The sequence below is a fragment of the Procambarus clarkii genome, chromosome 40, assembly GCF_040958095.1.
Source record: "Procambarus clarkii isolate CNS0578487 chromosome 40, FALCON_Pclarkii_2.0, whole genome shotgun sequence".
Lineage (NCBI taxonomy): Eukaryota > Metazoa > Arthropoda > Malacostraca > Decapoda > Cambaridae > Procambarus > Procambarus clarkii.
The window spans coordinates 14,905,082-14,915,081 of NC_091189.1; the positions used below are offsets into that span (position 1 = coordinate 14,905,082).

General features: G+C 49.2%; 1 long non-coding RNA gene across 2 annotated transcripts in view; it reads right to left on the reverse strand.

Annotated features, from left to right (window-relative positions):
- LOC123757925 (uncharacterized) overlaps positions 1-8,057 on the reverse strand; it is a 17,954-nt gene extending 9,897 nt beyond the window's left edge. The window contains exons 1-2 of one of the 2 annotated variants that reach the window (XR_011231010.1): positions 7,700-8,057; positions 7,019-7,077 (exon numbers count right to left, since the gene is read on the reverse strand). This is a non-coding gene — a long non-coding RNA (uncharacterized lncRNA). The remainder of the gene's footprint in view (positions 1-7,018; positions 7,078-7,699) is intronic. The other variant, XR_006772824.2, reaches the window with a different exon arrangement.
- Positions 8,058-10,000: the final 1,943 nt, after the last annotated feature.

The following is a 10,000-nucleotide window of genomic DNA, read 5'->3' on the forward strand; positions in this document are numbered from 1 at the left end:
TAAACCTCACTGAGAAACAAAAGCTAAACTAATCTCCAGTCAATTTTCAAGGTTAAAAATCGTTGAAAAATTGCCATGCAAACAGGCCGACCACCACAGTGGTCGGCCTGTTTGCTTACTCCACAGGCTCGGGAAAACTTGAGGCCAATTTCTGGCCTATTCTACTGCTTCTCAGGGGGCCACAATTCCTATTCTACTGCTTCTCAGGGGCCACAATTCCTATTCTACTGCTTCTCAGGGGGCCACAATTCCTATTCTACTGCTTCTCAGGGAGCATACCTGGAGAGGGTTCTGTGAGTTCTACTCCCCGGGCCCGGCCTGAGGCCAGGCTCCACTTGTGATAACTTGGTCCAACAGGCTGTTGCTTGGAGCGGCCCACATATCCACTACAGCCTGGTTGGTCCGGCACTTCTTGCAAGAACCTGTCCAAGTGCCTCTTGAATACATCCACCGTAGTTCCGGCAATATTTCTAAAGCTTGCTGGTAGGGTGTTGAACAGCTGTGGACCCCTGATATTAAGACGGTGTTCTCTGATTGTGCCTATGGCACCTCTACCCCTCACTGGTTATATTATGCATTTCCTTCCGTACCTTTCGCTCCAGTATGTTGTTATTCTACTGTGCAAATTTCGGAATAGGCCTTCAAGTATCTTCCATGTATATATCATTTGATACCTTTCTCGTCTTCTTTCCATAGAGTACATTTTAAGAGCTTTGCGACGGTCCCAATAACTTAGATGTTTTATCGTGTCTACGCGTGCTGTTTATGTTCTCTGTATTCCCTCTAATTCAGAGATCTCTCCTGCTCTAAAAGGGAAAGCGAGTACCGAGCAATACTCAAGACGGGACAGCACCAGTGATTTAAATAGTATTAACATTGCTGTGGGGTCTCTGGATTTGAACGTTCTCATAATCCATCCTATCATTTTCCTGGCTGCCGCTATATTTGCTCGGTTATGTTCATTAAATGTCAGGTCGTCAGACATCATAATTTCCAGATCTTTTGCTGGGGCAGATCTTTTCCCAGATCAGGGGGCAACAGTCCCTATCCTAATGCATTTCAGGGACCATAATTCCTGTCCTGCTGCTCCTCAGGGGCCATAGTCCCTTAAATTCTGCTTCGCAGAGGCCACAATCCCTATCCTACTGGTGCTTGGGTTAGGTAATGTTATGAAACCTTACCTAACTCAACCTAGCCTGTAAGTAAAGTTTGGTAATAAACTGATATTGCTAGGAATGAACCAGTTTGGAAAGAAATATTTGAAGACGTTTCAAGTCGCTCTGCCAGCTATGCGAATCAGGCCTTGCGTACTAAGCCAAGTAGTAGGATTCTAACATTAGGCAGGTGATCAGCTACATGTATACTTTGTTCTGGCGACATGACTTCCAGCCCTATACGGAAGGGTTCGAATTCCTCGGCAGCGGTAGAAACTAACATTTACACACACACACACCATAAATCTATAAACATATCGCATTATAAATAGGCTCAAGGGCATATTAACCCATAGAGCCTCCCAGCCTACAGGTTCCCAACCCTCCATAAGGCTCCTAGCAAGGCTTCTCCATAACCCCCCCCCCGTCCCTCGTCCTCCTCCCCTCCCCAGCTATTCAGATATCCCCTTCGCTTCCCCTTCCCATCAACTATCTCCAGACATCCCCCCCCCCCACTTCCCCCCCTCGGACTCTGGGGGTCGTGCCGTTCACATTTCCTCCGGGCGCGTCCTTTATCACTAATAGTTATCTACGTGATGGTGCCTTCGCAGCGTTGCCTATTATCCTCAGAGATCCAAAAATCCATCAACATATTTCCCCTCTTGTTTAAGGTGTCTTATATAAGTTAGTCGAGGACGTTTTAGCGTGTAGCCAGCGGGTGTGTGTAAGTGTGTAAGTGTGTGTGTTTGCGTGTGTGGCACCCGGAGCCGCCTCACCCCACGGGTGCTCACAAGAAACACAACCGAAGTGGCCCTCAGTCGATCTGGTGGCAGTTAGCAACTCCCTCCGGCAAACCATCTAGGGGCCATTTATCAATACTTTTGGGTATAATAATGACACATGGGAAATGGGCCCGCAATATCGCTTTCAACGGCACACAGCACAGTTTCATTAAGGCCGGCTGGGTGGACCTCTCCACCCCCACCCCCCCTCCTAAGGTCTCCACCACACACACTGGTTCTTGGTTCTGGTCAACATTTCAGGCCATTCGTGGGATGAGTTTCGTGGTTTAAATGGCCCTGTCTCTTGCTCGTGTGTGTAATGTACGATCCTGTCTCCTCCCCTCACTTCCCCTTAACCTCCTTAATAGGAAGAGGGAAATAGGGTAGGAAAAACGACATTCTAATTACTGACACACACATACATTTTATAGTTGTCTGTGTGCGTATGTAATAATTAATATATATATATATATATATATATATATATATATATATATATATATATATATATATATATATATATATATATATTATGTATATATATATATATATATATATATATATATATATATATATATATATATATATAATTTTTTATTTTTAATAGGTTTGTTTGTAGGTCTGGCTGCAATGAATCCTGAAATTTTCAATAGTTCCGTCTTGGAAAATTCTACTCATTCTTCTTCGACTTTTCTTGTTGTCAGGAGGTTGAAGAGTCTAGGACCTATGATGTTTACACTTATCCAATTGTGTTTGTAGCACCCACTGCTTTTTTCACCAGATTTATTTTACATTTCCAACCACACTTCTCACTCTCTGGTTCTGTTACAGGCAGTACAGTTTAAATCCTCTCAGACACGGTAGTTCACAATTTTCACCGATTCTATTAAGAGCAATACAAGATGTCTATGTATTTTCTATCTTTACAATCCAGCCTGCTTTGAAGGGGGACTGTGATTAGCTTGAAATATTCCGTTTAGATAAGAAATAAGATAGCGCCGGAGATGTTATCTTTGGTTTTATATTCCAGGTCTTTAATGTTCTCATTATCCAGCCATTAGTCGTCCTGGTTGTTGCTGTGTTTCCCTTCCCGTGGCCTCTAAACTTAAGGTCTTTGGACATTAGTATGACAAGATCGCTCACTTGGTCGCTCCCCTTCTGCGGGGAGATGAAGACGACTCGGCATCCTGCCTTCCTTTTGATGTTTCCCGTCGTATTGGTCCAGCAGGATTGGAAATGTGTCACCCCTGAGCGTCATTGTTATCTGTTAGGTGCCTCAAGTCCTCGTTGATATCTGTATTCTGCCTCCGTCGAGGTCATCTTCATACTTAAGTCTTATGCTAGCAGCGAAAAATTATAGGAAACTGTGCGAGTGTGAGGGTGTGGGACCCAGTACGGTACAGTACTCGAGGCTGGAGTCTGGTCCATTTACTGTACCTCTGCACTCTTAGAAAAATGTAAAATCCACCTCCCTTTTTACCTGTTATTCACTTAGCTTTACTTTTATAGACAATAATGGAGGCATCATTTATCATTCATATTATATATATATATATATATATATATATATATATATATATATATATATATATATATATATATATATATATATATATATATTTATTTATTTATTTAAAAAAAATGACAGCATTTTGAGCAGCTACTAATGCCTCAAATATTTTGCCAAGCTGCTGCAAAAGACGAGATGTTGCTGCCCTAAAACCGGTGTTGACCTGGGTGACGCAACTCTTGTTTTTCGGAAAACTTCTTAACAGTGGACACAAACCTTAATGACATGTGATGATAGTGTGAGCGTTGGGTAGCGTTGTGACAAGAGTTCCTCTGCCTCCCGTGTGGAGTGGGGCGGCGCCCCCAGAGCTCAGGGCCCTCAGGACCTGTCCCTACACTTCTCCTTCAGAATATATTGAGTGACCCTTGATAATTAGCAATGTATGAACGCCAAATGACATATATCGGGCCCCCAGGGGGCATAGGAACATTGTCTGCGTTTACCTGGAGTCAGTTCCGAGGGTTATTCTGTTGAGTTCCTCCGAGTTCCTCTGAGTTGAGTTAATGAGTTCCTCCAAGCCCGGCCCGAGGCCAGGCTTGTCATGTATGGGCCGAGTTATGACCAGTCTGTCGCGGTCTTCATCTTTCATCGAGTCCATTGTTAACAATGGACTCGATGTTGTTGTTTCTGGCGCTCTCCCAACCTTATTGCCGTCATGAGCAAGGTGGATAGGGGCATTCCTTCCCTGCAACAAGGGGCAGGTGGTTAGGTCTCCCACCCCCTGCAACAAGGGGCAGGTGGTCAGGGTCTCCCACCCCCTGCATCAAGGGGCAGGTGACCGGGGTCTCCCACCCCCTGCAACAAGGGGCAGGTGGTCGGGGTCTCCCACCCCCTGCAACAAGGGGCAGGTGGTCGGGGTCTCCCACCCCCTGCAACAAGGGGCAGGTGGTCAGGGCCTCCCACCCCCTGCATCAAGGGGCAGGTGGTCAGGGTCTCCCACCCCCTGCATCAAGGGGCATGTGGTCAGGGTCTCCCACCCCCTGCATCAAGGGACAGGTGGTCAGGGTCTCCCACCCCCTGCATCAAGGGGCAGGTGGTCAGGGTCTCCCACCCCCTGCATCAAGGGGCAGGTGGTCAGGGTCTCCCACCCCCTGCAACAAGGGGCAGGTGGTCAGGGCCTCCCACCCCCTGCAACAAGGGGCAGGTGGTCAGGGTCTCCCACCCCTTGCAACAAGGGGCAGGTGGTCAGGGTCTCCCACCCCCTGCAACAAGGGGCAGGTGGTCAGGGCCTCCCACCCCCTGCAACAAGGGGCAGGTGGTCAGGGCCTCCCACCCCCTGCAACAAGGGGCAGGTGGTCAGGGCCTCCCACCCCCTGCATCAAGGGGCAGGTGGTCAGGGTCTCCCACCCCCTGCAACAAGGGGCAGGTGACCGGGGTCTCCCACCCCCTGCAACAAGGGGCAGGTGGTCAGGGCCTCCCACCCCCTGCAACAAGGGGCAGGCGACATGAATCCCCACAAATTGGTCTCAGTTCCGTGAAACTACCCGCAGGAGCCACAAGAATAGGTGTCCATTCGTCAATTCTTCGACTTTCTCTCCTTGGTATTTCGTACCGACGATCCAGAAGGGTTTCAGGGCACTATTGCCGGTGTAAATGATCTCGGTTCTTCCCTGGCGTACCGAGAACTCCGGGACCCCTGAATTAATTGGAAGAATTCAAAGCAGCCTTGAATGGAAATCAGAGAGTGTGTGTGTGTGTGTGTGTGTGAATAGGGTCGGTCTTCCCGCGTCTCGTTAACGGGACTCTCGCACTTCTGGCTACCTGGCTTTCTTAAGGCTCTCTAGCTTTTCCAAAATTCTATTCATGGCGTGCTATCTTTGCTCTCCGTTGAATTGGGCGGATGGGAAGGGAATCAACTAGTCATTTGTGTAAGCGTTCCTTCAAGTTGCCGCGGCCACGTCAGGCCATTCGTTCAGCGCCATTCTGAGTGAACGCAATTTCTAGTGAACCCAATTTTCCCGAATAGGTTTCCCCCCCCGCCCCATATTCTTCCCTTTACTGCCAGGCTCCCCTACCCATTCGTACCGTCATGCATTGAGTGGCAAAGAATAATGCTCGAAAATTCCCCATTTCCTTCAATTGAAATCTGAGAAAACATGCGAGTTGCAAATCCGATACCGACTTTAAAACGCCCGTTTTCTGTGAGGGCTCAGAGTTTCTTACCCCTTAACTACGCTAATCGACCATCAGCCTCAGCGCGGACCACAACACACACACTAAGACACAATTACCGTCCAAGGCATCTATTGCTATCCCATTAACGTGTCATACGCAGGTGGAGAAACAGCAAAAACCATGTCAAAATGAATTGGGGTTGGGGGGCTGGCGCGCGTTAAACTATATTGCGGGCCCCTCTGAGTGAGGGCGGGGGTGGGGGGTGGAGGGAAGCAGGCAATCGAGCCTGGGCCGGGAGGAAAGTTTAAACAAACTCGCAACATGTTAATGAGGCCGGAAATGGAAAAACATTTATGGAAAGTAGGCAACCGTGAATTTTTCATCAGCCGCCTAAATGGAAAACTTTGGGGGGGAACGCTTTTAATTTGATGTGCGGCAGAACTGGTGAATGAAAAGTCGAGGCAAAAGAGGGGAGTTGAGAGTTAAGTCCCCTCGCATACCCATTTATTACCCTCTTCTTGCCTCGGCTCTCCTTAATTCATTCCACTTCCACCACGTTTTCGGCTTCTGGGAGAATGTATTAAGAATGTTTTAATCGACTTTAGCTTCTACTGTCGCGTTCTATGGACATGTTCTGATGCCTTGTTCAATTCATATGATGTTCTGACGGCGCGACCCCTGTTAAAGCATTGATTAAATGCCTTTTCAGGTCATCGTAAAATATTAGTTTTCTAAAGCTACAAAAAAATGCGGCAACACATTTTAGTAAGCGAATTAGTTTTAAATAAGCAAGAATCATGCAGACATGCAGTGGGCCAAGCAGTTAGTAAAGAATCAGAGCTGAAAAAAGTGACAGTCAAATCAGGGAAGAGAGTGTTGAACCCTAACTCAACCCTCCATAAGGAGTCTTGCTTGGTGGGTGGATAGTGGCATCCCCCCTCCACCTGGATCCATTCTCTCCATCTACTAATCAATCTACTCGTAATTAACTTGTATCTACGTTGATCGTCAGGTTAATAGGTAGAAAATTTATAATCATCAATCACAAAATTACGGCTTTCTTCTACGGCTGCACTCTCAGATCTTGGTCTGCTGTAGGTGCGGCCCGGCGAAGGTGCCCAGAGGAACGTGAGGTGAGGGGGAGGCGCGCCCCCTGGACCAGGCCACGGAGCGCCCCCCACACACACCCTGGCAGTCTCTCTGACCCCAGCCACGGCACGCCAGCAGTGCCAATAATACTACAGTGATCACCAATCACGGCAAGTCAATGCAGTTTTGAAAAGGGGGGGAGTGGGGGTGGGGGATGTAGAGACCTCGTCCCTTCCCCCGTGATCCAAACTGCTGCTTGACTAACTGTATTTGGAATGATTGACTGTCCATTTGAGTGACTGACTTACCAGCGCGGTTACTTTGATCAATCATAGGCTGCACTATACGACGTCGCGCATTGATGAACCTTTGGGAGGAGAGAGAAAGAAAGGGGGTTAAGACCTGAAGCTGTGCGACACCACGCCCCGCCGCGGCCCCAGAGTAGGGGGGGGGAGATGTTGGGGTAGGGGGAGCTCGCGCCCACGAGGCACGAGGTCTTACAGAAGCCATGGGGAGTCTGGGGGACGGGAGGGAGTCATGCAGTGATGGACGGGAGGAACAATGACAACCCAAAGACATTGCCGGGGGTCGAAGGTGTGTCTAAATACCGGCAAGATGGCGTTGACTTGAATAGGGAGGAGGGAGGGAGGGAGTGGGGGGGGGGGTTAAGACCCAGCAAGCAGAGGGGGGCCTCCCCATGGCCCGCAGTGACCGCCGGCTGCCCCTCGAGGCAGTCGGCACCCCGAACAGGTGAGGCAAGCGTGAAGCAGAGGGAGACAGTGCACGCGTGGGTGAAATCAGAACGAATGCGTGTAGATAGAACCGTGTTGGCGTGTGGACATGTGACTGGTGTGGGCTACCCACGCCCTCAGCACCCGCAAACCCACACACACACAGATTACAATGAGTGACTGGTCAGGCCTACGACGTGTGGGCGTGCAGGGCATGTGGGCGTGGGCGGGCGTGAGCTGTGTTCCGGAACGACTTACCACTGGCACCCGCCCGGTTTGATTGATCTATGAGAGGCTGAACTATCCGCCGGCGGGCATTGATAAACCTGTGGGGGTAGTCATGAGAGAGCTTAATACTAGTGCTGGGAGAAGCAGCTCCTCCACTTGCGCAGCCTCGCCGCCGGCACCTGTCCACCAGGACGCTGCCACCCACACACTTCTCCTTCACCGAACATAGAAATCAACCATAATATATATAAAAGATTATGCAACTCTTAAAACCTACCAATTACCGTTTGGATTATAGCTAAACTAAATGTTTACAATAACACACTCATCACACATCAATTACAGATAATTAAATTACATTTAACATTTAGTCAATTTCAGCACTGCCGAGGACTGTCTCAGGTATCTGAAATAAATGAAAATATCACTGAAATAAAATTAGCCACAGATAAATTAAATTGAAAGAGCCAGAGGGAGGGGGTGGGGTGGGGTCAGGTCACGACCCCATCACCATAGCTAGTTCTTAAGGTGTGGTGGTGGTGGGGTCAGTTGTGGTGGTGGTGGGGTCAGGTCACGACCCCATCACCATAGCTAGTTCTTAAGGTGTGGTGGTGGTGGGGTCAGTTGTGGTGGTGGTGGGGTCAGTTGTGGTGGTGATGCACCAAGTACGGTCTTAATTAAAATAATGGTAACTTCTTTTTTCTCTCAAAATATAAAATAAGTATTCCAGAGCGCCATGGAGGCGAAGAGGGCTGTGATTTGGTGGTGGTGGCGGCGGGACCAGGTGGGCTAAGGGCTACTGGTAGTAGTAATAGGGGGGGGGGGAGGAGTTGCAGGTGGGAGGGACAGTGGTGGAGATGGGGAAGGAGGAGGGATGGGAAGGGTGGCAGTAGTGGTGGGAGGGAAGCTCCTGGCCCATCACTGCCACCACCGCCCTGGAGCCCCCCCCCCCCCTCCCCCATTTTCCAGCCCACCAGAGGCACAACACCCAGGGTGGCCGACCTCCACATTCCTAGTTTATTCAGGTGTTAGTGCCTTCTTTCTCTATGTCTTCCTCTAACGATCATAATATAACAAATATAAAATATATTACCAGCTGTAGCTAAATGACGACATTAATCGACATGAAACGTGCCATTAAACCAATGAGATTTGTCTTATATTACAAAAGATTTTTGTACTATATTACAAGTCTTATATAATAAAAGACTTTATCAGCATCTTTGTAGGCGCCCCTCAAGCACCTCAAGGCGCCCATTACTTGGAAAAAGTCAGTCTCGCCGAAGACCTTCACAAACCGCAAGAACATTCCGGACCACAAAATCCAAACGCAGAACATTTCCAAAACTTAATCTGCCCATAGACCCACTCGCGGAGGGGACATTTCCCGTTCCATCGCACACGATCAAGATCCAGCCGCCTTCCAGGTTCCAGAGGCGAGCTTCTGGACGCGTCTCAACCTCCTGGAACCTCTAACTGTCCACCGTTCCGTCGCACACGATCAAGATCCAGCCGCCCTCCAGGTTCCAGAGGCGAGCTTGTAGACGCGTCTCAACCTCCTGGAACTTCCAACTGTCCGTAAACACACTCACGCCGTCCTGGACTTAATTTTCCACCTCAGTTGAGATCCCTGCTGGAGATGGTGGGTAGGATGGGGAGAGGGAAAATGAAGGGGAAGTGGATGGAGTTGGATATTGGTGGGGGTGAACTTGGTTGGGGGCGGTTGTAGAGAAGAGTTCGTTTGGTGGTTGGGTGGTGGTAGAGGGGGAGGGTGGTTGCAACCACTTGGAATCTCGGGGGGGTCAGTTTTATACCTCTCTTTAATGATTACCTCCAAGTTCTTACCTTAATAATTACCTTCATGAAGCGACTCTTAGGGGAAATCATTAATGGAGCAGAACCTGAAGTCATTATCTGAGGCAAAGAACAAGTTGGGTCACACTATGCCTACACGCCGCTCTCTCGTGCGGCTTATGCTGTTCCAATCTCCAGCATCAGGAAGAGGAAGAGAACCGCACAGAGGGACCGACCGCCCCCTGGCTCTCAACCACCCGAGGGTTGAGACTCAACCCTCGGCTCGACCTGTCTTGTCCTTCCAGTTCACAAGAGTCTTCAACAGCGGAGAGATGTCGGTGGCCTTACTGGGTTCCGTAGATGTCGGCGGCCTTATTGGGTTCCGTAGATGTCGGCGGCCTTACTGGGATCCGTAGATGTCGGCGGCCTTACTGGGATCCGTAGATGTCGGCGGCCTTACTGGGATCCGTAGATGTCGGCGGCCTTACCGGGTTCCGTAGATGTCGGCGGCCTTACTGGGATCCGTAGATGTCGGCG